This window comes from Phyllobates terribilis, unplaced genomic scaffold (genome assembly GCF_046119375.1).
Source record: "Phyllobates terribilis strain yellow unplaced genomic scaffold, ASM4611937v1 Scaffold_1__5_contigs__length_1240528914, whole genome shotgun sequence".
In the NCBI taxonomy this organism is placed as follows: Eukaryota; Metazoa; Chordata; class Amphibia; order Anura; family Dendrobatidae; genus Phyllobates; species Phyllobates terribilis.
In genome coordinates, this window is record NW_027362761.1 from 897,342,717 (window position 1) to 897,369,125 (window position 26,409).

Genomic DNA, 26,409 nt, shown 5'->3' on the forward strand with positions numbered 1-26,409 from the left:
GGTCCTAACTTACGATCGGGATGGGAGGTGGCGAGGGGAGCGGAGGATCGGGGTGGTAGGCTGCGGGGAAGCAAGTATGGGGCTGAGTGATTGTTTAAACGCCGGCGGGCGGGAAAAAGCCGCTGGCTTTTAAACAATCAGGAGAATTCTCCCACGCTGGGATGGCATTGAGATGACAGGCTGGATCGCAGCTGAGCGCTGCCATCCAGCTTGTCATCCTTCAGAGACACTGCAGAGCGCAGGCATTATGGGAACTTCCGTTTCTGGTATCCGATATTGTAAAAATATCGGAACTCAGTATCGGAACTCTGATACCGCGAATATCGGCCGATACCCGATATTACAGTATCGGAATGCTCAACACTACTCATCACTAAACATAACCTAATATAGGCAACATTCTAAAATATCTTAAGCATGTCAGATTATTTTGAATAGGCCCACCTTCCACCTAAATCAAACCAATGTGTGTTCAGTTAGAATGCCAGCTATGTAATAGAGCTGACATTTGTCTGTACCTTCAATGATCAGTGCTAGCACAGATAGTGGCAGTTTAAAAATAGAAAGATATCACCTATATGTAAGAATTCCAAGAACTGGATGACAGTGATCCCAAGATCCGGACTTTGGAATTAGAGAATGGGGCTCAGCAACCTTGTCTTCAGTGGATGAGCACATGTTTGACCTTGACTTTATTCATTGTGTATGGGACTACAGAGAAAGATGAATTCAACACTTGGCTATTTCTAGCAGTTCCATAGACAATAACTAGAGTGAAGGTCGAGCATGTGCACCTTCCCATTCAAGAAGGGGATGCAGAGTAGAGATGAGTGGATCTTCTAAAATTCAAATTCTCTGAGTTCACCAAATTTTCCCAAAAAATTAGTTTTGCAGTGAATAAATTTGCACAAATATCAATACTGGAAAGCTTGCAATTGCTCAGAAAATACATGTAAATGAGAGGAAAGAGAGAAAGAATCTTGCTGAGAATAAGAGCTTGCAAACTACAGAAGAGAGAAATGACCCCACTGATTATAATAGGTTACCCTCTACAGGAGAGAGAGAGAGAGATTGGACCCGGCTGAACACAAGAGCTTATAGTCAACAGGGGAGATAGATTTGCCCAGTGACTCTAGAGATGGAAAAAGACTTTGCTGTACAAATTGCATTCCACTGGTAACGTCTTATCTTTGATGGCCCAGGTACTGGCCATCACTTTACAAGGTATAATAATCCGCTAGATGTCATAACTGTAAAGCATTATGGGAAGCCCGCTGTTACGCTGGCGTGTCCTTTAATAAAATAAAACTTAAAGGACACGTCGGGGTCCACCGGACTGCAGAGGAGCTGCAGCAGCTGAGTCCCAGAGGAATGTTCATCTAAGCACAGAGAAAGAAATGAACTAGTGTGTTAAGTGCACACACTAGTAGTAACTAAACAAGGTACAATGCTGGGAGTTAACAACACTCCAGAAACAAAACTAATAAACTTCTGCACTGCAAGACACCGCTGTGCAGAGCAGGAAGGATTTGGCAGCATGAAATGCCTGAGCACTAGATGGCGGCGTATAGAGCTGCAGATAACTGCAGGTCAGGAAAGGCCTGGAACCTAAGTTCCTAAAGAGGGGGAGAATCTCTGCAGCACCCAACACATGGGTGTAAAAGCGGCACTGTGACCACACATACAATGGCGGACCCTGGAATACTGGATCAGTAGCAAGGACGCCTCCGTGGCATGGACACCAACCGGTGAACCGACACAGTATAGCGTGCTGCTCACAGCATTCCCCTAGCCCTAATTGATGGCTAGGATGACTAGGGAGAACACAGCAGGAACCCTTGACAACGACTCACACACACTGCATTTACTGCCAGAGACCTCACCCCAGGTTAGAAAGAGATAAACTAGGCACCGGGGCGGAGCCCACAGAGCCCTTAAATACACTAGAGACAGCCCCAGCCCCCCAGGACAACCAACCACGCTGTACCAGACAGCAGGGGGCATGGTTTAGAGGCACATGACCACACGGGGCGTGGCTTAGTGGCACATGACCGCAAGGGGCGTGGATTAGCGACAAACAACCACAAGCGGGTGTGGCTTAGTGACACATGACCACAAGGGGGCGTGGCTTAGCAGCACATGAGCAGAAATGCAGAAAACACACTTAGAATCCCTAGAACGGAACCTAAATGCTGACAATTACTGACCAGCAGGAAAGGGCCTGGCCAGACGCCGCGAGAAAGCCATTCTCCTGCGTACCGGCCTAACACCCGCGCAGCCATGCAAAAAGACATTAGACAGCTATCATGCTTCAGCAGTGTGGTTTATGTTTTCTTTTCTGTAAGCTGCAATTCGAATCTCAAAGTGTTCAAACTTGTGTGAAACTGTGGATTTCTGCAAATTCCACTTGAACTTGATCCAGTGCGGATCGATCTGTTCATCTCTATTGCAGAGTTCTATGAGTTTCAAAGCATCAATATTTCCATCATGGGAGGTCTCTGCAGTCAGACCTCCAGCTTTCAGCTTCCTAGGAAAGAGGATAACTTGCTGTTCAGCAACTGTAACATCTAAGCTGTTAAACAGAGGGATACCCCTCTATCACCCATTTTAAGAAGGATTGTAGTATATTGTATTAGTGACCAAGTGATTGCAGTCTAAAGTCTTTAAAAAATGTACAAAATACACTCTTCAACATTAAAATTGAAAAAATTAAGAAGAAAAAGAATTATGGAAATCACAGGATTGATATACATATTATTGATATGCAAATTATGAAATTATGGAAACATTTTCAAAACCTCTCGATCTATTCAATATCAAGTATGAGAGCCTCGCACAGAAATACACTCATTTACACTCCTTGACATGCTATCAATGAGGTTCTTAATGGTTGTGTTAGAAATGTTCTGCCACGCTGAATGTACTTGTGTACTCAAATCATCAAGATCCACTACTGGCAGCTCCCTTCGCAATTGCCGACCATTGACATCCCAGATGTGATTGATGAGAGGGAGAAAAGTACAGAAATATTGCAGGCCATGGTAGCACATTTATTCCATGCAGGCAGCTCAGATAAAACCCACACAAACACGGGGAGAATATACAAACTCCTTGCAGATGTTGTCCTTGGTGACATTTGAACCTAGGACCAAAACAACAGTGCTAACCACTGAACCATCGTGCTATAGATATATAGACAGATATATTAACAAAGACATAATTGTAATACTCATCCGTTTATCTATTTCCCTGATTTATTTGGCAGACAGGCAGTCTCCTCAATTGCTAAATCCTATTACACCTTCATCCAAGGACAGTTGTTGAATACCGCTCCTATGGCAGTCACTAAATGCTTGAGGGTCTCCCGTCCCCTCCAACTGTGTGACCTCCTGTGTGACTGAGGACCCCTCACATTTACTGCAGTGCTGGAGTTGAGAGGAATACCTCAGTCAATAAAGTTGTAGACCACAAAGATGAGCGAATATATTCAATTGGAATTTAATTCTACTCTAAGATTACAAAAATTCCGCATTTGACAAGATGTGTCACGGGTGTGTCAGATATAGCAGACAGACGTTCTGCAGCTAGTTGCAGAAGGTCACTTCATTTGGCATTACAGACGACTTCTTAAATCTGTCTTTCTTTAGGACCCAGCGGCTACCTCCATTCTGCTCTGATTGACATCCTGGCCTGGGTGTTTAAATACTTTCAGTTTGCTGCAGGGAAGTGCCAGTGATATTCACATGTTCCCTTGTGAAGGCTTGGAGTTATTGCAGTCTGCTTACCTCCTCTCTGGTGCTTGGAGGACGTTTAGTGTAATCTCTCTGAAATTGGCTCAAGCTAAGTTTCTTCCCCCTGTGTTTGTCTCCCTAGTGGTCTTTAGTTTATAGTGGGGACTGACCAGTGCTGATCCCCTCCCCTTCCCTATCCAGGGCTTATCTCTAGGGATTTACAGAGCTTAGGTTTCCTGTTTGACGATTGGTGAGGAACCAATATAAGGACAGTAGGGGAGACAGGGTGATATTAGATCAGCCTAGAAGGTCTCCACTCCCCATTTCCCTAGTGTCTGGGCTCCCTTCCCCTCATCACTTTGTGTTGCACTTTGTCTTTCCTATACTGTGCATGACAAAATGCTGCTGACCTCCATTTTGTTGAACCATAAAGATCCATTAAGAGATAAAAAAAAAAAATACTTGACCTCACATTACCGCTGATCTCTCTGGCCCCTGCTCTCCTCACTGTCACCAATCTGGTCCTTGTCACATCTTCTTATCATTGTTGTCTGTGGCCACATTGTATGGGAAAGGTGCAGGAGACTGATGGACTGAACTAGTCACATGCTCCTCCACCAGCAACCACTTTATTGACAAAAGAGTTGGTCCATTTGTGAGGAAATCTGCATTAACAAGAGGCCACCCTTTCCACCTGAGAATCTGTCAGTGACATCATCTGCCAGTCTAACAGGAAGTTTGAAACCACTTCTTATCTGTCTTTTTCTGAGCTTCACTCAGCTCATTTATGGCCACCGACTACACATTATCTCTCTCACACTGCCAGTATGCCTTTTAATGGCGCCTCTATCAGAGGACACAGAAATAGTGCCCCAATGTCTCCCAACATTGCTTAATATTGATTCCACCATCCCTCAGCCTCCATTCTCCTGTGCCAATGACAAAATGGCGGAGGCATGTGCAGTGCGCCAGAGCAGATTTTCCAGCCAGTACCCTGCAAAATCAGGTACCAAGTTCATTGGTTCCTGATACTTTGATCACTGTGATAAATCTTATCACAGTGGTCAAGGTCAACAATGGTTAAAAAATGGCACATCACTTTGGTTGCGTCTGTTTCTACTCTCCCTGTAATTATTCTGGGAAATAAGAGAGATACACTACGTCCAATTGCTGTTCTTTCAGGAACTGAAAGTGAGGAATAAAGTTAAATTATAAATCCTTACCTGTGCCCCCTAATCACCTAATCATCCACCTGATCATCTGCCATATTTATTAATTTTTATCGCTAACATCAAATTCCTTGTCTGTCATCAGCTAATTTTAAGTTGTTTTTTATATCTAAAGTGAATGTAAATAAATAAATATAAAATTTTTTTAAAATGATTAGGGTGATAGGTGTAGTATGCACTTTATCTTTTTTTACTTCGTTTTGGGCAGGCATACTAGTAAAATGGCCCATAGAATGTTCACTGTGAAGTAGGCATATACTTCACTTTGCTCCTGCAGATCCGGAAGTTATGTGGAATCTGCTTCTAAAGCAGAATTTCCATAAACCAGCAATGACTCCTCTTCCTCCCCACAGCCCTATTCAACTGGAGTCACTGCTGAACTATCAGAAGCAGGTCAAAGGTCAGCAGTCCCCCCTTTATTGTGGTATCCCACAAATTAATTTTCCTAGCATATACTCCAATTTTTAGCAACCCCAGGAATAATGCATGATGTCCACATTTACCACATTTCAGTTTTTCCAAATTTTTTTAACCCACAAAGAATTAGAATTAATTGCATAACAAAGAAATTCATATGCAAGATAATATATTTCCCACAAACCACATCCTTCTATTACTTTTCATAGATTCCCAAAAGTGTCCCTGGAATGTAAAAAATTGGGGCAATACCCTCACGATAGGTTTGATAAAAATATAAACTCTGCTCCTACTGGACAACAAAATCTGACCATAGTAACACTGTACTCGCAGCTGTCATGCCTCGATCAAATATGAAGCCCTAATGTGATTCATGCATTTTAATGATAACTGCCAAGTATATCCAAGAAATGACCCCAGTTATGATCACCTTAATATATTGAGATGATTGATTTCTCCCCTAAAAGATTCATTTTTAACTCATTCTCCCCTTGCAATTTTCCATTTCTTCGTTTTTTCCTCCTCTTCTTCCAAGAGCCATAACTTTTTTATTTTTCCGTACACATAGCAATATGAGGGCTTGTTTTTCGCAGGACAAACTGTATTTTTAAAAAACGTCATTAATTTTATCATTTGATGCACTGTAAAATTGGAAAAAAAATCCAAGTGCATTGAAATTGCAAAAAAGTGCATTTGTTTTTGTTTTTAAATTACCATGTTCACTATGTGGTAAAACTGACTGGGCAATATGATACTCTAGGCTATTATGAGTACTCAGATAACAAATATGTATCTTTTTTTTATTTAAGTGGTAAAAAAAATGTGGAAATTTGTAGAAAAAATGTTTTTGCTTGTGTTGCCATTTTCCTAGACCCATAACATTTCATATATCGGAATATGAGGCTGTGTGATGGCTTATTTTTTGCACAATAAGTTGATGTTTTTGCAGATAGCATTTTGGGGCTAAATATGATGTTTTGATCGCCTCTTATTGTATTTTATTGCAATGCTGCAGCGTCCAAAAAAACATAATTCTGGCTTTTTAATTTTTTTTTCTTGTTACTCTGGTAATCGATCGGATTACTTTATTTTATATTTTTATAGATCAGACTTTTATGAAAGCAGCAATACCAAACGGGTATGTTTTTATTGTTTTATTTTTAATGGGGCAAAATGAAAGTGATTTGAACTTTTGTGTTTTTTTTTCATATTTTTAAAAACTATTTTTCTGCTTTTTACTGTATTTATTTGTCCTGTTAGGGGACTTGAAGCTGCCATCATCCGATCGTTTATGCTATATATAGCAGTGCATCAGCACTGCTATGTGTAGCTAAAATAAAGATATCCTATGAAGAGGAGGATCACTGGAGGATCGTAATGACAGACACAGAGGACTTCAACAGATCCCTGGCTGTCATAACAACTCTCCAGTGCCCTGCAATCATGCAGGCATGCCAATGGGATCGTGGAATGAAGCTCCCCCTTCCAGCTTGTGTTAAATGCCATTGTCAAAGATTGACAGTGGGATTTAACAGGTTAACAGTTCTGCTCCGCCCGCAGTTAAAGGCACATGATGGCTGATTAAATCCGCTATCATGAATGGGGAAAGATGCAAGCTCAGTCTGCGAGCCTGCATCAAAAGCAGGGACATGACATACATGTACGTCAAAGGTTGTTAAGGGTTTAAATTGTTATACAAACAAAATGTATCAGTTGACAAGTCCCTTATGAGTTTTAAGGCTGCCTTTCCTCTGCCAATTTATTCCCTTCCAGCATGCTAATTATGGAATAAAATTATAGAAAGTATGCAAGAGCACAACAGGGTATACATCCAGTTTTCTCATTTATGAAGATAGAGACAGCCAAATAAATCCAGTTGCATGTCCACAGACAATATTCACACTTAGTAACACTGTTTTTAGGCTAAAGAGCTACCATTTGTACACCGATGACTATTGCAACATTATTCCCCTATATAAGTCCATCCATGTTGCAAATACAGAGGCCTGTGGGACAATCAGTAAAAACAAGTTGTTTTTCATCACAGCTGTTGTCCATACATTTGGAGAAAACGGGGTCATTCGCACTTGACAAACTTATTGCAGTGAAGTGGAATGACCAAAAAGAAGTCTACATGCTGACCACACTGCCTATAGACACCACTGTAGTTAAAGAGAGGGCACCACTAGGGACTAACCAAAACCAGTCTGTATAACAAATTATAATAAATTCACTTGAGGTGTAGGCCAGTCAGGCCAGGTGCTTCAACTATATCTGGTGAAGTGGAAGACATGGACCTGGTATGAAAAGGTAGCAATCTACCTTATTCAGATGCAACCACAGCTTTTTCTGTATAAAGTCCCAAAGACTACTCACTTTTTCCACTTTTCTCCAATTCCAATAGAGAATTGTTTAATGTCTCCTATTTGAGTAAAAGGCACATGAGGCAGCCTAAGAGTCTGACCATAACCAGAGAATTGCCATTTTATTAACCACATTCCAGTCACTCATATGCAAAAATATCCCCAAAAAAGATTCAGTTTGTAGGAAAAATGGTAGAAGGATCAATTTCTGTTAATATTGCCCCAAGTGCCCATCACATGTACCACGCATATTACAATTATTTACTTAACATTTAGGGGTGATACCAAATTGTGTGGAAGGTGTTTTTTCATGGAAATATTACTGATATTTCTTTTGTTTAGTGGCCCCAATAGAGAGGAATTCTTATGAAGTAATACTGTATAAGCATATTTTTAGAATTAAAACACATCTTACTCCATTTCACATCTTAATCCCAGCAGTGATTATTATCTGTGCATTCCAGAATGTGAACCAACACAAGTGTTCTTGAAAATTCAGGCCACTGAACAATTAATCTAGGCCATGAAAATCACATACTAATTTTTATTATTCATACAAATTCTCTACCACATACCCACAACTGTATTACATTATGTGGAACCTCACAAGTGTTCTTGAAAATTTATTCTAGGATTTGATCACTTATATAGAAATTGCATTTTTCACCATTTTGTATCTTTTGAGTTTTTATGATGTCTTACTACTTTTCATTCATATTATGGTTTGGTGATGATATTGGCATAATAATTTTTATTTGAAGGGTCTATTAAGCTGTAGGTGATTAGTTGGCTTGCACACATAGCAGTTCCTATCTTACAACATTATTTGGCAAAGTCATCCCTCATATAGGGTGGTGCCATATTGGATGTAATTCTAAACAAGAAAGAACCAGTGCAATAAAATTTGAGATGTTTCAGAAGAAAGTAAGTAGCAAACTGTGTGGTACATTTTCTCATGTTAGCCCTTGTGAGAATTAAATATTTGGGGCTAAATCAACATTTTAATGGGACAAAAAATATTTCAATATGGTGGTCCAATGTAATAAAATTCTGTATAGCTTCTATGGGTTCAAAATGTGCACTATGCCCCTATATAAACTTCTTGATGGGTGTAGTTTCCAAAATGAGGTCATTTGTGGGGTGTTTCATCTGTTTTGGTACTTTAGGGGCCCTGCAAATGCAGCTTGGCGCCTGGAATCTGTTCCAGCCAAATTTGTGTTCCAAAAGTCAAATATTCTATTTCTCTTTTAAGTCCTACCGTTTGTCCAAATGGGAGTTTCTGATCAGTTGTGGGGTATCACCATGTTCACTTTGCACTAATTTTTACACTTGTAACATACTTACAAAATAAAATGATGTTTGAAAAATTTTGTTAATGTAAAGCAGACATATGGTAAATGTTATTTATTAACTATTTTGTATGGCATGACTATCTGGTTTAAGAATATAAAAAATTCAAAGTTTAAAAATTTTCCCCAAATTTTTACAAATAAACGCAAATCATATCAACCTAAATTACCACGAGCATAAAGTACAATGTGTCATGAAAAAAACAATCTTAGTTATTACCACATAAAGTGGCACATGTCAGATTTAAAAAATGGGGCTTTGGCATTAAGGTCAAAATTGGCTGTGTCACTAGGGTTAAAATTGAATTTACAGGGAAATAAAAAGCCTGTAAAAGCCAAACATTTAAATATTTCTAATGAAACCCATAGCAAAAAATGATTTTAACCCAAAATAAATGCATTTAAGTAAAAAAAAACTGTCCCCAAGGTGGCCAACTCTTTTATGGGTGCTCAGAGAACATTTTACTTACTTGGGCTCAGTGATGAAGCATTGAGCCATCTATCTTCATCTACTCGTGACAGACACCTCATTGCTCGCAAATAGACAGTGCAGGAGGTGGGCAGCTCAACCTCTAAAAATCGCAACACAGCTTATTACATGAACTCTGCTGTGAAGCCAGTTGCAGAGGGCACAAACAACCCTAAAAAATGATTGCCTGTGATGCAGAAAATCAGTTTTAGGCCTAATAGCAACATGTCTTCTCTCCCAGGTGGCAAACCAAGAAGCAACTGATCAGAACAATATGTCAGTCAGCACACAGAGTTGCAGCACACCTCTACTGGGTTGTATAATTTTAGGAAGAGGATTAAGTAACCCATGTGAGTTGCACCTGCAAGCTGCAGCTGTAACAATGCCTGAACTCTTCAGGTGGGTCAATCTGATATTGATTTTAAATTAAAGTAGTTATCCAATTAGAATATAATGATGACCTATCTTCGAGATAGTTACCGTAATTATTTTCAAATCGGTGGAGGTCCAACACCAGGCGCCCCCACCAAATTCCAGCAGTCACCATTTAGTGTGCGGTTGCCATTGCTGGGTACTGAAGAATAGCTGCTATTTGCTCTGACATTGATGACTTATTGTAAGGATATGTGTTTAAGATATTCTGAAATGACACCCCCTTTCAGTTAGTCAAACAAAGTTTAATTCTCTGGTACCAAATACATGCAGTGCTGTTTGAAAGTTTGAACCCTTCAGATAAAGAGAACTAATTAAAACAAAAGTGTAAAAATGATTAGACTTTGATTGTAGAAAATGATTTAATATAAAATGTATGTGAGTGGCAAAAATATGCAAACTTTTAGGATTAACAAATAATATGAAGATGAAATTAGAGTCTGGTATTTTCAATCAATGTGATGAAGTTAAGTGAAAGCTAGAGTGGACAACTTGTTTTATGAAAAAAACAGGTTTAGTAAAATAATTTTCCCAACACATATTTGTGGAAATGTATCATGGCGATAACAATGGAGAATTATGAAAACCAAGAAGAGTTGTGGATAATCATCAGGCTGGAAATGTTACAAAACAATCTCTAAACAGTTTGGAAATCCCAATCAGACAGATTGTGTATAAATGGAGGAAATTCAAGACGATTATTATCTTCCCTAAAAGTGGTCAACCATAAAAGAGCACTCCGTAAGCCCACAAAGGAACCCAGGGTAATATATAAGCAATAGTGTTGAGCGAGTATGTTCTATTAACCCTTTTGCTGAGTATGCTCGGGCCGAGCTCCGAGTATTTATAGCTGCTCGGTGATATGGTTGAATCGCTCCCGTGTGCATGATTTGCAACTGTTTGACAGCTTTATTACATGTGAGGAATGTCTGCTTCTTACACATTCCTCACATGTAATAAAGCTGTCAAACAGTTGCAAATCATGCACACGGGAGCGATTCAACCGTATCACCGAGCAGCTATAAATACTCGGAGCTCGGCCGAGCATACTCGGAACAGAACATACTCGCTCAACACTAATAAGCAACTAAAGTCCTCTCTCACATTAACTAATGTTAATGTTCATGAGTCCACCATTAGTAGTACACTGAACAACAATGAGGTACGTGTCAGCTTTGCAAGGAGAAAAACACTACTCTTCAAAAGGAACATTGCTGTCCATCAGCAGTTTGCTCAAGATCATTAAAGCACACCTGTCAGCAGGATTGTGCTCAGTAAACTACATATACTGTCAGGTGGGTGACATTACACTGATTAATATGATACCTTGGTTGATTAAATACAACCTGTGGTTCTTGTGTAATGTTTACTTTCAGTTTGGAGATAATGATATGCTCGTGCTCCGGGGCGGGCTGTGGGAGGCGCTGTATCTGGTGCTCTGCTTACAAATTCAGCTATATGCTCTTATGACAGCTCACTGTGCCTTCACTGACCTGCCTTCTATTTTACATAATGAATCTAGTAGTGCGGGGCTAGGTAAAATAGGAGGGAGGTCAGTGAAGGCACAGTGAGCTGTCATAAGAGCATACAGATGAATTGAAACACAGTATCATAGTTTGGGCCTGTTTTGCTGCATCAGGGCGGACGGCTTACCATCATTGATGAAACAATAAATTCTAACTTATACCAGCAAATTCTAAAGGAAAGTGTCAGGACATTTTTCCATGAGCACGTGGGTCACGCAGTAAGACAATGATGCAAACCACACAAGTCATTCTACAAAAAAATAGTTAAGGAAGAATAAAGTTAAAGTTTTGGAATGACCAAGTCAAAGTCCTGACCTTAATACTATAGCAATGTTGTGGAATGACCTGAAGATGAAGCTGTTTTGTAGGGAGGAATAGGCTAAAATTCCTACAAGCCGAAGTGCAGGACTAGTCAACAAGTACCAGAAATATTTAGATGCAGCGACTGCTGCACAAGTGGATTACACTAGATACTGACAGCAAAAGTTCACATACTTTTGTTACTCACAGTGATATTGGATCATTTTCTTCATTTAAAAAAATCACAAACTAATATTTTTGATGCATTGGTTTGATGTTTTTCTCTTTATCTACTTTTAGGGCTTTCAAGCATCACTAGGTATCATTGGTCATGATCAATGATGTTTCAAAAGACAAAATATAAGAAAAAGTTTTAATGTCAATAGCAAAAGAATGAAAAATGCCACAGTGATACATTTACAGTAAGGTGAATCAGTGAAATTTGCTGAGAGAGCACACATAATCAGCAAACTGCTTGTCAGTCATTCTGTCTTCCAATTATTGGATCATATGACATTCTCATTCCTCCAAGTATTTTCCTCTTCAATCAAAATATGTCTGTCCATTTCTTTTGTTGTTTATCGCAAAACTGATCTAACCTTTATATTGTTGGCTGCTTTTCAATAATTCTGCGCTCCTAGTAAATATTTGTATGTGTGTTTATTTGATGCTATGGAGATGAATGATAAATTTACCATGCCTTTATCTTAATAGGTTAATCGGTATACAGGTGTCTGTATACTAATCTGTGAAGATATTAGGTCTTCCTTGGGCATAATACTACTCAGACAACACAGGGTGAGGGTAAAACAGTGTGGCAATATTTTATTAATCCACCAAATGGACAATGAACATATAGAACAGTCCCAGCAAATAGCCAAGATGCAAAACTACACAGTCTCACCCTTCCGCTGGCCCGCCGGGATTAGATCAGCTGAGACTTTGGGACTTCCAGGGCCAACTACCTCAATCAGTGGTCCCTCGCTTTTGGTGGGCACCCACAGAGAGGAGGTAATGGCAAGCTTAGGAATCTGACAGTCCACCCTGGCCTCTCTGAACAACTCCATGGGTTCCAGGTGATCTCATTGTCTCAACCTGGCTTTCTCTGAGTGTCTCCATGAGTTCAAGTTGACCAGATGGTCCCAGCCTGGCAACCCCAAACAACACATCCATGGGGCCAGGTGACCTCATTGTCCCAACCTGGTTTCCCCAAATGTATCCATGGGTTCTCTGATGATCAATGGAGCAGATTTGTATCTTTACATCCAGGGCCGTGTGCCCTTAGGCTGGAATCCTGTAGAATCCAAATCTGTGTGCCATGCTAGCAAACTACTGTCCTGAAGAGTCTCTCTGATCTTTTCATTCTCCTTGCAGCAGGATAGAAAACCCTTTTTATATTTATATATGTGGCTATGGTCATCATTCACAGGTCAGGGGGAAAGATGCAGGGCTCGGGTCTCATTTTTGAGCATTTAATTAATTTACATAGTTGGTATCCCCCTGCTATATAAATCAACAACTTAGTACAATATGTAATTAGCATATTAACAAACACTATTGTTCTACCCTGAGTCACTGTCCTTCTTGACCAGCCAAAGAAACACATACATTCAAAAGTCAACACAAACAGAATAGTTTATTTCTCTTGGCCTAATAAATCTAGATCAAGTTAATTAAGATTAGAAGCTGTGTCATTACATAATCTAATAAGGATATTTTATGTCAGTGGAAGTACAAAAAATGTTTTAAGGGACTTTCTTGAAAATAAAAATTAATGTGTTATCTGTAGGGTTCCAACATCAAGGAGCAAAAGGGCACTCCAGATTCACTGTATTCCTGACACAGTGCCTTTATGTCCACATGGCTGTATATGGTAATGCGGAGATGAATTAGGACTGACATACAATACTAGACACTGCCATATTGATGAAAGAAGTGTCAACTATTGCAGAGAAGTGCAATTATTATTATATTATTATTATTATACAAATATACAAAATATACACAGTACAATTACTGTAAACTATTTTTGGTCATCTATGCCTCAATCAATTTTTCTTTCAAGCCCAGGTTGCCATTGGCTCTGGTATTGTCATCAAGGTATATAATGTTCTGACTTTAATGGGGTTACATTGGCTGATGCAGTAATTTAACTTGTATGCTCTGCAACGGTTCACAAAATTACAATTCCAAGTGTTAATTACTGCTTCTTTCCTTATCAGAGATTTTTGTCATCTGTAAATCTATAAGGCAACCTACAAAAGCAATTGTAATATGCAATAAATAGTCATCCAAATTTAAGAGGCTCATTTATATATACCAAGTTGTGCCAAATCTAAAGAGAGACTATTGTTGTCTTTCCATCTTCGTCATCTACTCTACCACCTGTTTTTTTACTTTTTTTCGTAAAGGAGTTGTCCACTACTAGGACAACCCCTTCTAAATCTGAATGTTTGCCCCCATTAAAATAAAACACTTATAGTTACCTCCTGTGCTGGTGCCATTCCAGTGGTTTCGGCACTCGCTCTCACGGGGCTCACGTGAGTTTGTTATGTTACAAGAACTCTGCTCCCAATCAGCGCTGGCTTCACTGTCCCCTCCTTTGGATGTCTAAGTAATTAAGAGAAAGTGAGCAGACAGTCGCAGCTTTCACTTCTTCTTGATTATTTATTTGTATGAAGGCAGGGACAGTGAAGCCAGAGCTGATTGAGCACAGGGCTTGTGTGACACAATAACTTCACATGAGCCCGTGAGAGTAAGTGCCGACACCACTAGAACGGTACCAGCACAGGAGCACATTCAGATTGTAAAGGGGTTGTCCTAGTAGTGGACAACCCTTTTAATAAAGAGTCAGATAGAAACAAAAACAATACAGGTATGAGAAGACATGCAAAGAAAATTACATAAATCATAAAGGGAATGCAGCCCTGAAGTTAATATAATACTGGCTCAGTTAAAGGCAAAACAGGGAACATTTACAACAAAAAAAAGCATAATGTACAATGGTAACCCATGAAAAGTATCAAGAGAAGTCTAAGGGATGTACATGCTGTAAGGATGATGAGTAGAGATGAATAAATAAGTTTGATGCAAATTAAATTCATTTCAAATTTTTAGGAAATTGCTAAGGTGAATTCGAACAATTTGTGATTCTATTCACTCAAATTGTCTAAAACAGCCACTGTTATTTTACACATTTTAGAAGAGGCGGGCAGAGAAGGCTCTCATGACTTCAGGCTGGGTGGACATTGCACCAAAATCCGGGCGGACTTTACCATAATGACTTGCAACTATCACTTTACATAGTATAGCACAGGAGCAATTAGGAGGGACTCTCATAGCCTGTATAAAATCAGAGGCAGGGAATGCAGCCATTATTTTGGTGAATATAGATTATGAGAGAATGTCACAGCTTGCAATTTATTAACAGAGATAGGGAAGGAAAGCTATTAAACCCTGAATAAAAATGTGCAGTAGCAATGAAGAACAGCTACATTAATTTATCCATAGCCATATATGTTGAGGTCACTTTGAAAAGACTAAGGGTGTGTTAGCATTAAAGATCTGGATACAGTACTAAGAGACCTCTGAATGTTAGACACATCCTTTCAGTTGCTCCCTGAGGAAGGCTATAAGCCGAAACACGTGTAGGGACAGGACCTGGCACCATTCCAGTAGGAGGAGATGAACATAGGTATATGATTTGATTATTTTCTTTATCATGTGTCACTTGATCATATGTATATGACATTGTTACAATTATCATGTGCCTCTTAGTATCTTTTCATCTACATTAATCTGTTCTATCGTCTCCTGTTGTGTATGTGTCGACCTAGTGATAACTCACTGTGCCTTTTTATGCTTTAATAAAGTTTTGATTTGATTGTATCTTCTGGCTATTGGATACGTTTTTGTGAATTGGTTTACGATAGCCATATACGTTGAGGTCACTTTGAAAAGACTAAGGGTGTGTTAGTTTTAAAGAGCTGAAAATTAGTTGGATATAGTCCTAAGAGACCTCCGAGTGTCAGATACATCCTTTCAGATCAATTGAAGTACTTGTGATTATCCACGAATCAAAATTTTGGGAAGTATTTAACAAAGCTGGTGAATTTGAATTTCACAAGACTCATTCATATTTAATGCCAACTTCTGGTAGGGGCAGAGGATTTTTGGGAGGGTTTATCTAACACTATGCAAAGTAATTGGTAGTGGTGTGTTTCGACTACCAATTCTTATGAGAGGAGTCGTGTTTCTCTGTATGCAATTTGTATAGCATGAAGACTATCTAAAAATTAGTGTGTTCTAGGAGCCAGGTATTCTGTATTTTAAAAAGATTAACTTTCTTCCTTTCATATGGAAGGAAGCTATGGAAAATATGTGACATATCCATCAATGACAATATAATTTGGGCAAAAAAAAGACTGATAATTTTCCAATCTGCAATGTCTATGAAGCAGCTTGCAAACTAATTTGTGGTCAATAGACACAAAGTTAATTTATAGTACTGTCCATCTTTATGAATATCCTTATTTAAGACTTTAATAGGATTAATAAAATAAAAAGTTTAACTAACTGTCAGGAACACCAACAACTTCTTGGCTCCATCTGTGAGAATAAATTTCTTTTATTACTTAGAAGCTGAGTTTTTAAAATTTGTGTTTCAGTGCTATGGAATAGTTATCGTGTAAGGCCATTGAATTTTAAAATATGAAAATAAGGATGTGCTTTTCATAAAAGAATGAAAATTTAATCAGAGCATGATGCCCTATTAAGGATATACTTTACCGCTTTTTGCTTATATGTGATGGACGCATCCATGACACCAGTAAAACTGTCATCAGCTTTTTGAAAGATGTGCTTATCTTTTAATTTACCCTTATATTTCTAATAACAAGGAACGATATCTAATATAAGGCATACCAGCGAAGTGTCAACCATGGATAAGTTGGATGTTGCAGTCAATCAAGATTTGTATTGTCTGGAATATTATTATCATTGTGCATGTCAATTCACAGCAAACATCTCATATAAAAGATTGGTTCTTTAATTTCAATAGTCTTAAGTATTAGCATATTCAAAACATAAATATTCTAAACAGAAAAAATATTTATGAAAAAATGTTTTTTGTTTTTAGATTTTTATCCTACAATATTTATATTGATATATGATAAACAGCTCCAAAACCATAGACTGTATATCATAGCTTCACATCATTGCACTATGATGTATAAAACAAATGTAGAATGTTTTTACAAATAGACACAATCTCCATCTATCTAAAATAAATTAGACTATAGGGAAAAATTGCAAATTTACAATTTATTTTAACAGTTTTCTGATGTCAAGCCCCAGTCCAAAATAACTTAAAGGGTGTGGCCATATTCTAGTCAAAATTTCTTATGACCCAAACTATTGTTATGTACAGTTACATGAAAAAGTTTGGGCACCCCTATTAATCTTAAGCTTAATGTTTTTTAAAAATTGGTGTTTTTGCAACAGCTACTTCAGTTTGATATATGTAATAACTGTTGGACACAGTAATGTTTCTGCCTTGAAATGAGGTTTATTGTACTAACAGAAAATGTGCAATCGGCATTCAAACAAAATTTGACAGGTGCATAAGTATGGGCACCTCACCAGAAAAGTGACATTAATATTTAGTAGATCCTCCTTTTGCAAAAATAACAGTCTCTAGTCGCTTCCTGTAGCTTTTAATGATTTCCTGGATCCTGGATGAAGGTATTTTTGACCATTCCTCTTTACAAAACAATTCCAGTTCAGTTAAGTTTGATGGTCGCCGAGCATGGACAGCTCTCTTCAAGTGATCCCACAGATGTTCAATGATATTCAGGTCTGGGGACTGGGATGGCCATTCCAGAACATTGTAATTGTTCCTCTGCATGAATGCCTGAGTAGATTTGGAGCGGTGTTTTGGATCATTGTCTTGCTGAAAGATCCATCCCCTGCGTAACTTCAACTTTGTCACTGATTCTTGAACATTATTGTCAAGAATCTGCTGATACTGAGTGGAACCCATGCGTCCCTCAACTTTAACAAGATTCCCGGTGCCGGCATTGGCCACACAGCCCCAAAGCATGATGGAACCTCCACCAAATTTTACTGTGGGTAGCAAGTGTTTTTCTTGGAATGCTGTGTTTTTTTGCCGCCATGCCTAACGCCTTTTTGTATGACCAAACAACTCAATCTTGGTTTCATAAGTCCACAGGACCTTCTTCCAAAATGAAATTGGCTTCTCCAAATGTGCTTTTGCATACCTCAGCCGACTCTGTTTGTGGCGTGCTTGCAGAAACGGCTTCTTTCACATCACTCTCCCATACAGCTTCTCCTTGTGCAAAGTGCGTTGTATAGTTGACCGATGCACAGTGACACCATCTGCAGCAAATTGATGCTGCAGCTCTCTGGAGGTGGTCTGAGGATTGTCCTTGACTGATCTCACCATTCTTCTTCTCTGCCTTTCTGATGTTTTTCTTGGCCTGCCACTTCTGGCCTTAACAAGAACTGTCCCTGTGTTCTTCCATTTCCTTACTATGTTTCTCACAGTGGAAACTGACAGGTTAAATCTCTGAGACAGCTTTTTGTATCCTTCCCCTGAACAACTATGTTGAATAATCTTTGTTTTCAGATCATTTGACAGTTGTTTTGAGGAGCCCATGATGCCACTCTTCAGAGGAGATTCAAACAGGAGAACAACTTGCAAGTGGCCACTTTAAGTAGCTTTTCTCATGATTGCATATACCTGGCTATGAAGTTCAAAGCTCAATGAGATTACAAAACCAAAAAAAGTGCTTTAGAAAGTCAGTAAAAAGTAGGTAGGAGTATTTAAAACAAGAAAATGATAAGGGTGCCCATACTTATGCACCTGTCAAATTTTGTTTGAATGCAGATTGCACATTTTCTGTTAGTACAATAAACCTCATTTCAAGGCAGAAACATTAGTGTGTCCAACAGTTATTACATATATCAAACTGAAATAGCTGTTGCAAAAACACCAATTTTTATAAAACATTAACCTTAAGATTAATAGGGGTGCCCAAACTTTTTCATATAACTGTATCTTTGCATGCCCTTAACGTGATTTCTCTTCTATGCTTCCTTAAAATTGTTTGTTACAATGTTCTCTCTTTGTAAAACATATGAAGAGCAATATAAGTTCATAAATAACAATTAATTGTAAGTCCATGGCCCATAAAGGTATATCCTGTTGATTTTTTTATAGCATTGTAGTCGATTGACGGCTAGACTCAAAAGAAGCATGGTATTTAGTATTGCATTTAGCCAATAACTAGTGATGAGCACCCTTTGTAGAAGTCATTGAGACTAAATCACACTACTAATGATGTTCTCATGCAGTAATATCAAACTCCAGATCCAAATAGTTTATGATGTACAACGTTTTTACAGTTGCAGAATAGGAAGAGGGTCTCCATATATTATGTTTAATCAGAGCTTAAAATAATGTAAAGGACATTGATTGTAGTATGTACCAGTATGGAAATTTGGCTCAATTATCATCACCATTTCCCCACAGCACTTGGAATATACTGTATGTTTAAAACTATTTTTTGTCAACTTGTTCATGAAATATATATGCTCCTTTGTTTCTCTAGTGCTTTCTAACTCAGCTCTCTTGCTATGAAATTGTATAAAATGAAACTGTGCAATACAAGACTCCAAGAAATATTAATTTAAGCATAAGCAATAATCTACACACAGCCTATAACCAATGACCTGTTTATCAGCCATGACCATCAAAAAAGTTGTTAAGCTATAAAATATATCTTCAGATATCAGTGCCATTCCTGGTGTTTAGCAACTTTACTTCTGGCTTGAGTTTTAAACAAAAGGGAGCTGCATCAACCAACCACCCATCCAATGTTGGCACATTAACTACTTTTCTGACATGGGACATGACAACTATGGGAGAAATGGGCTGACTGACTATGGGAGAAGTGGACAGGATGACTATTTCATTTATAAGCTAAGCCAGTCCTGTTTTCTCCCATAGTCGATGCATAGACACAAAAAGGGCCTGTCTTAGCAACTGATGTGAGTGGAAGTGGAGCTTCCTGGACTTGAGGTCTACCCTGGCAGTGGAGCTTTAGTGGAGCTTTTGTGATGTATGTATTTTAATACATTTATTTTTTTCGATTTTTTTTCTAGCTGACCAATCTCAAGTAATAGGAATTCACTGATAACACTGAACTTGCAAGACTGCAGAACATTAATCATTTTCATGAGATTAGGGAAATGTGAGCTACAGTAAGTTCAAGCAGTAATAATCCAACAAAGAAATTGCCTAAAATAACTTTAGCATTATTTTTTATGAACACTGATGGCTTTGTGAATATATTAATGATAGTTTTCCTAAATGATAAATGATAGGCAATGTTATTGTAAGAACAGTTATAAAATGCACTTTATTCTTGATAATTGCGTTAATAAAGATGCATAAAAATGTTTGATTTAAATTAATTACATTTATTACACATTTCTACCAATGACACAAGAAGTCCTATTACTAATAGACTCCAGAGCTTTAAATAAATAAATCTTTGGAATCCTGTTGCATCTCTTGGGGTGTGACATTTGACAGTCTTTTATAGTGCAGAACGAAACAAGTTTGTGAGCTGGAATTCAATTGTGGTTTATTGATTCCTTGCACCAGTCATTATTCCCTGCTGATTGACAGCTGAAAATTGGTTACGTTAAGTATTTCATATGTTATATTGGCTGACATTTGCTTGCTTGCTCCTGTGTCAATATTGTTGTAGAGATCTCCAGCTTTATGAGATAGCAATATACACTGACTGTGGCTTTTGTGTGATGTTCCAGTGTTTTTTCTGACATAATTTAAGATATATTAAAAAGCAGAAGCATCTTCCCCCTCGAGGAGCTTAATACCAATATTATTGTCTTTCAGAGGGAGATCATGTATGCTCATAATCGGGTGCTAATTTCGGCCCACACGCTCATGTTTAGGCATTAGGTGCTATAACAGTAAAATTGAGCCTGCTTGATTGATTCATGTCAAGCCTCATCTCAGTTCCTGCAGGGGAAGTCATCCTGCTGACCCTTTTTACACTAAAAAAAGAGATTTGTGTTCTTTTCCTTCACCTGGAACCGTCAAATTGACTGAATAATCTGTAATACATTACAGCTGACATTTGTTAGGCAAGAATTAAACAAGACACAGTAATAATCCCCCTGGATGGGAATGCTGTTTGATTTCTAGCTGTGCTAGAATAAAGGTATAGCAATTTCTACAGGTTCAGGGAACATAATAATTATTTTTATGATTTTTCTTGAATGACTGTGCCCTTAGGCTGAAAGTAACAGCAACCTTTGACTCTTGCCTTCAGATACTTAAGTTGACAGTCTGCTTAAAAAGTGGTAAGAAAACAACTAATAAAAAAAAAGACTGAAAAGGATTGGCTTATTTAGAAATCCAATTTTTGAACATACAGTACATTAGGGAATTCTCAGATAATAAAAATAATAATAATAATGTTTACTTCTATAGCACCAACATATTCCGCAACACTTTACATTTTAGAGGGGACTTGTAAACATAAAAAAGACACTACAGAATACATCACAGATAATACTGTTCTACATCTAAATTGGTTCAGAGACGAAATCAGTCGAACTCAACTAATTTTGTGGTGCTGAAAACTAATATGATGCTTAAATTTGCTGATTGGCTCTAATTTTCAAGATCCAAAGGAGGTTGTAGTTACTTATGACACCTTTGATACAGGCTTATAGAAACTGTGTCTTTCTTATTTCATCATCATCATTGCATTATTAGTAGCTAGTCTATGACATCATCTATTTTGTCTATTGAGCCTTCAGTATTCTATCATCTAAGGCCCGGGTGACCAACCAAAAAATGCCAACTCAGCTCCCATGATGTAATCCTAATTAGAGATGAGCGTTGTTCTACTCGAACTGTTCGCCAATCTCAAATTCGAGCTGTTTTGGGCGGTGTTCGAGCCGGTCGGCGAACACGAACAATTTGAGAAAAATTCGGCTGTTCGAGGTTATGTTCGATAACTGTTCGTGCACCAAAATCATAACTGGATTTTTTCTCAGTAATGATGAAAATTAATGTTAATACGCAGTTTGAGTGTACAGCGGGGCGGGGGGAGGGGCAGGGGATGGATCTCTGCAGGAACAATGAAGATCTCCATTTTTTTTTCTCTTTCCCGCATTTGCAGTGGGGAGGTGCAATCTGTCAGCCTATCAGCAGCGCACACACGGAGCGAAGTGCTTTTTTTCACACAAGCAAGGGCATGTGTGATTGGCAGTGTATGTCACATGTCCTTGCCCTATAAGACCAAGCCATTTTCCCCGTCGCCACCATTTTCTCACTGCTGCAGCTGCGTGTTAGACGGCACCGCTGTTGCTGTGTGTGCTATACCTTGTTAATTTCAAGCCAATTTTCGCACAAATATACAGATAGCTTGGGAGTAGGGAATAGTTGTGATTGCAGTCCTTTTAAGGACTAGGTTACAGCATTTCCTACGACTTTTATCAGGGAGGTCTGTGCTCTTAAATAGATAGGTTGTGGGAGTAAAGACTAATTGTAATTGGAGTCCTTTTCAGGACTAGGTTACATGAGTTCCTATCAGTTTTTGCCAGGCAGGTCTGTGCCAGTGCTGTGCAAGTTTTTTTCACAGCATTTGGCTGAATCTAGCAAAGCTAATCCTTTTTGGCCTATTGCAGAGTGTGTTAGTCAGTGGAGTAGCCTATCTGTGTTGCAAGATATAACACCTGTGTATAGAATACCAATTTTTTTACTGCACCTAGTGAAGTAAAATCTTTTGGGCATAGCATCATTCTATTAGTCCATCTATACTGACCTTCATCAGGTTGCAAACTGAATATAATTTTTTTCTGCATCTAGCTCTGAAAAAATATTTGGGCTTCTAGCGGTGTGTGGGACTTGGTCTATTAGTCCATCTATACTGACCTCCATCAGGTTGCAAATTAAAAATATTTTTTTTCTGCATCTAGCTCTGAAAAAATATTTGGGCTTCTAGCGGTGTGTGGGACTTGGTCTATTAGTCCATCTATACTGACCTCCATCAGGTTGCAAATTAAAAATAATTTTTTTCTGCATCTAGCTCTGAAAAAATATTTGGGCTTCTAGCAGTGTGTGGGACTTGGTCTATTAGTCCAGCTATACTGACCTACATCAGGTTGCAAATTAAAAATAATTTTTTTCTGCATCTAGCTCTGAAAAAATATTTGGGCTTCTAGCGGTGTGTGGGACTTGGTCTATTAGTCCATCTATACTGACCTCCATCAGGTTGCAAATTAAAAATAATTTTTTTCTGCATCTAGCTCTGAAAAAATATTTGGGCTTCTAGCAGTGTGTGGGACTTGGTCTATTAGTCCATCTATACTGACCTCCATCAGGTTGCAAATTAAAAATAATATTTTTCTGAATCTAGCTCTGAAAAAATATTTGGGCTTCTAGCAGTGTGTGGGACTTGGTCTATTAGTCCATCTATACTGACCTCCATCAGGTTGCAAATTAAAAATAATTTTTTTCTGCATCTAGCTCTGAAAAAATATTTGGGCTTCTAGCGGTGTGTGGGACTTGGTCTATTAGTCCATCTATACTGACCTCCATCAGGTTGCAAATTAAAAATAATTTTTTTCTGCATCTAGCTCTGAAAAAATATTTGGGCTTCTAGCAGTGTGTGGGACTTGGTCTATTAGTCCATCTATACTGACCTACATCAGGTTGCAAATTAAAAATAATTTTTTTCTGCATCTAGCTCTGAAAAAATATTTGGGCTTCTAGCGGTGTGTGGGACTTGGTCTATTAGTCCATCTATACTGACCTCCATCAGGTTGCAAATTAAAAATAATTTTTTTCTGCATCTAGCTCTGAAAAAATATTTGGGCTTCTAGCAGTGTGTGGGACTTGGTCTATTAGTCCATCTATACTGACCTCCATCAGGTTGCAAATTAAAAATAATTTTTTTCTGCATCTAGCTCTGAAAAAATATTTGGGCTTCTAGCAGTGTGTGGGACTTGGTCTATTAGTCCATCTATACTGACCTCCATCAGGTTGCAAATTAAAAATATTTTTTTTCTGCATCTAGCTCTGAAAAAATATTTGGGCTTCTAGCGGTGTGTGGGACTTGGTCTATTAGTCCATCTATACTGACCTCCATCAGGTTGCAAATTAAAAATAATTTTTTTCTGCATCTAGCTCTGAAAAAATATTTGGGCTTCTAGCAGTGTGTGGGACTTGGTCTATTAGTCCATCTATACTGACCTACATCAGGTTGCAAATTAAAAATAATTTTTTTCTGCATCTAGCTCTGAAAAAATATTTGGGCTTCTAGCGGTGTGTGGGACTTGGTCTATTAGTCCATCTATACTGACCTCCATCAGGTTGCAAATTAAAAATAATTTTTTTCTGCATCTAGCTCTGAAAAAATATTTGGGCTTCTAGCAGTGTGTGGGACTTGGTCTATTAGTCCATCTATACTGACCTCCATCAGGTTGCAAATTAAAAATAATTTTTTTCTGCATCTAGCTCTGAAAAAATATTTGGGCTTCTAGCAGTGTGTGGGACTTGGTCTATTAGTCCATCTATACTGACCTCCATCAGGTTGCAAATTAAAAATAATTTTTTTCTGCATCTAGCTCTGAAAAAATATTTGGGCTTCTAGCAGTGTGTGGGACTTGGTCTATTAGTCCATCTATACTGACCTCCATCAGGTTGCAAATTAAAAATAATTTTTTTCTGCATCTAGCTCTGAAAAAATATTTGGGCTTCTAGCAGTGTGTGGGACTTGGTCTATTAGTCCATCTATACTGACCTACATCAGGTTGCAAATTAAAAATAATTTTTTTCTGCATCTAGCTCTGAAAAAATATTTGGGCTTCTAGCGGTGTGTGGGACTTGGTCTATTAGTCCATCTATACTGACCTCCATCAGGTTGCAAATTAAAAATATTTTTTTTCTGCATCTAGCTCTGAAAAAATATTTGGGCTTCTAGCAGTGTGTGGGACTTGGTCTATTAGTCCATCTATACTGACCTCCATCAGGTTGCAAATTAAAAATAATTTTTTTCTGCATCTAGCTCTGAAAAAATATTTGGGCTTCTAGCAGTGTGTGGGACTTGGTCTATTAGTCCATCTATACTGACCTCCATCAGGTTGCAAATTAAAAATAATTTTTTTCTGCATCTAGCTCTGAAAAAATATTTGGGCTTCTAGCGGTGTGTGGGACTTGGTCTATTAGTCCATCTATACTGACCTCCATCAGGTTGCAAATTAAAAATAATTTTTTTCTGCATCTAGCTCTGAAAAAATATTTGGGCTTCTAGCAGTGTGTGGGACTTGGTCTATTAGTCCATCTATACTGACCTACATCAGGTTGCAAATTAAAAATAATTTTTTTCTGCATCTAGCTCTGAAAAAATATTTGGGCTTGTAGCGGTGTGTGGGACTTGGTCTATTAGTCCATCTATACTGACCTCCATCAGGTTGCAAATTAAAAATAATTTTTTTCTGCATCTAGCTCTGAAAAAATATTTGGGCTTCTAGCGGTGTGTGGGACTTGGTCTATTAGTCCATCTATACTGGCCTCCATCAGGTTGCAAATTAAAAATAATTTTTTTCTGCATCTAGCTCTGAAAAAATATTTGTGCTTCTAGCAGTGTGTTTGACTTGGTCTATTAGTCCATCTATACTGACCTCCATCAGGTTGCAAATTAAAAATAATTTTTTTCTTCATTTAGCTCTGAAAAAATATTTGGGCTTCTAGCAGTGTGTGGGACTTGTTCTATTAGTCCTTCTATACTGACCTCCAGCAGGTTGCAAATTGAATATAATTTTTTTCTGCATCTAGCTCTGAAAAAATAGTCGGGCTTCTAGCGGTGTGTGGGACTTGGTCTATTAGTCCATCTATACTGACCTCCATCAGGTTGCAAATTAAAAATATTTTTTTTCTGCATCTAGCTCTGAAAAAATATTTGGGCTTCTAGCAGTGTGTGGGACTTGGTCTATTAGTCCATCTATACTGACCTCCATCGGGTTGCAAATTAAAAATAATTTTTATCTGCATCTACAGTACCTCTGAAAAAATATTTGGGCTTCTAGCAGTGTGTGGGACTATTTGTGTTAGTCCATCTATACTGACCTCCATCAGGTTGCAAATTCAAAATAATTTTTTTCTGCATCTAACCCAGCCAATAGTTTTGGCCTAATACCACAGTTTGGCCACTCAGCTCTGCTCGGTTACCATCCATTGTTTTTTTGTGCAAACAACTCCAGAGTTGTGAATTAGTTAACCACCAAAATGAGTGGAAAAAGGCCTGCTGCTGGTGGAAAGGGGAATAGGCGTGTTGGGAAGGGGAAAAAAGGTTGTGTCCGTGGGGTAGGTGTTAAAGCAACAGTAACATCTGCAGAAGAAAGACCATCTTCCAGCCAAACTAAAATGTCTACTTCTTTTAGCGGACATTGTGATAAGATCCCTTTCTTACGGCCACGCCAATCGCTACAAATTCCAGATGAGGCACAAAAACAGCAGGTGCTTCAACGG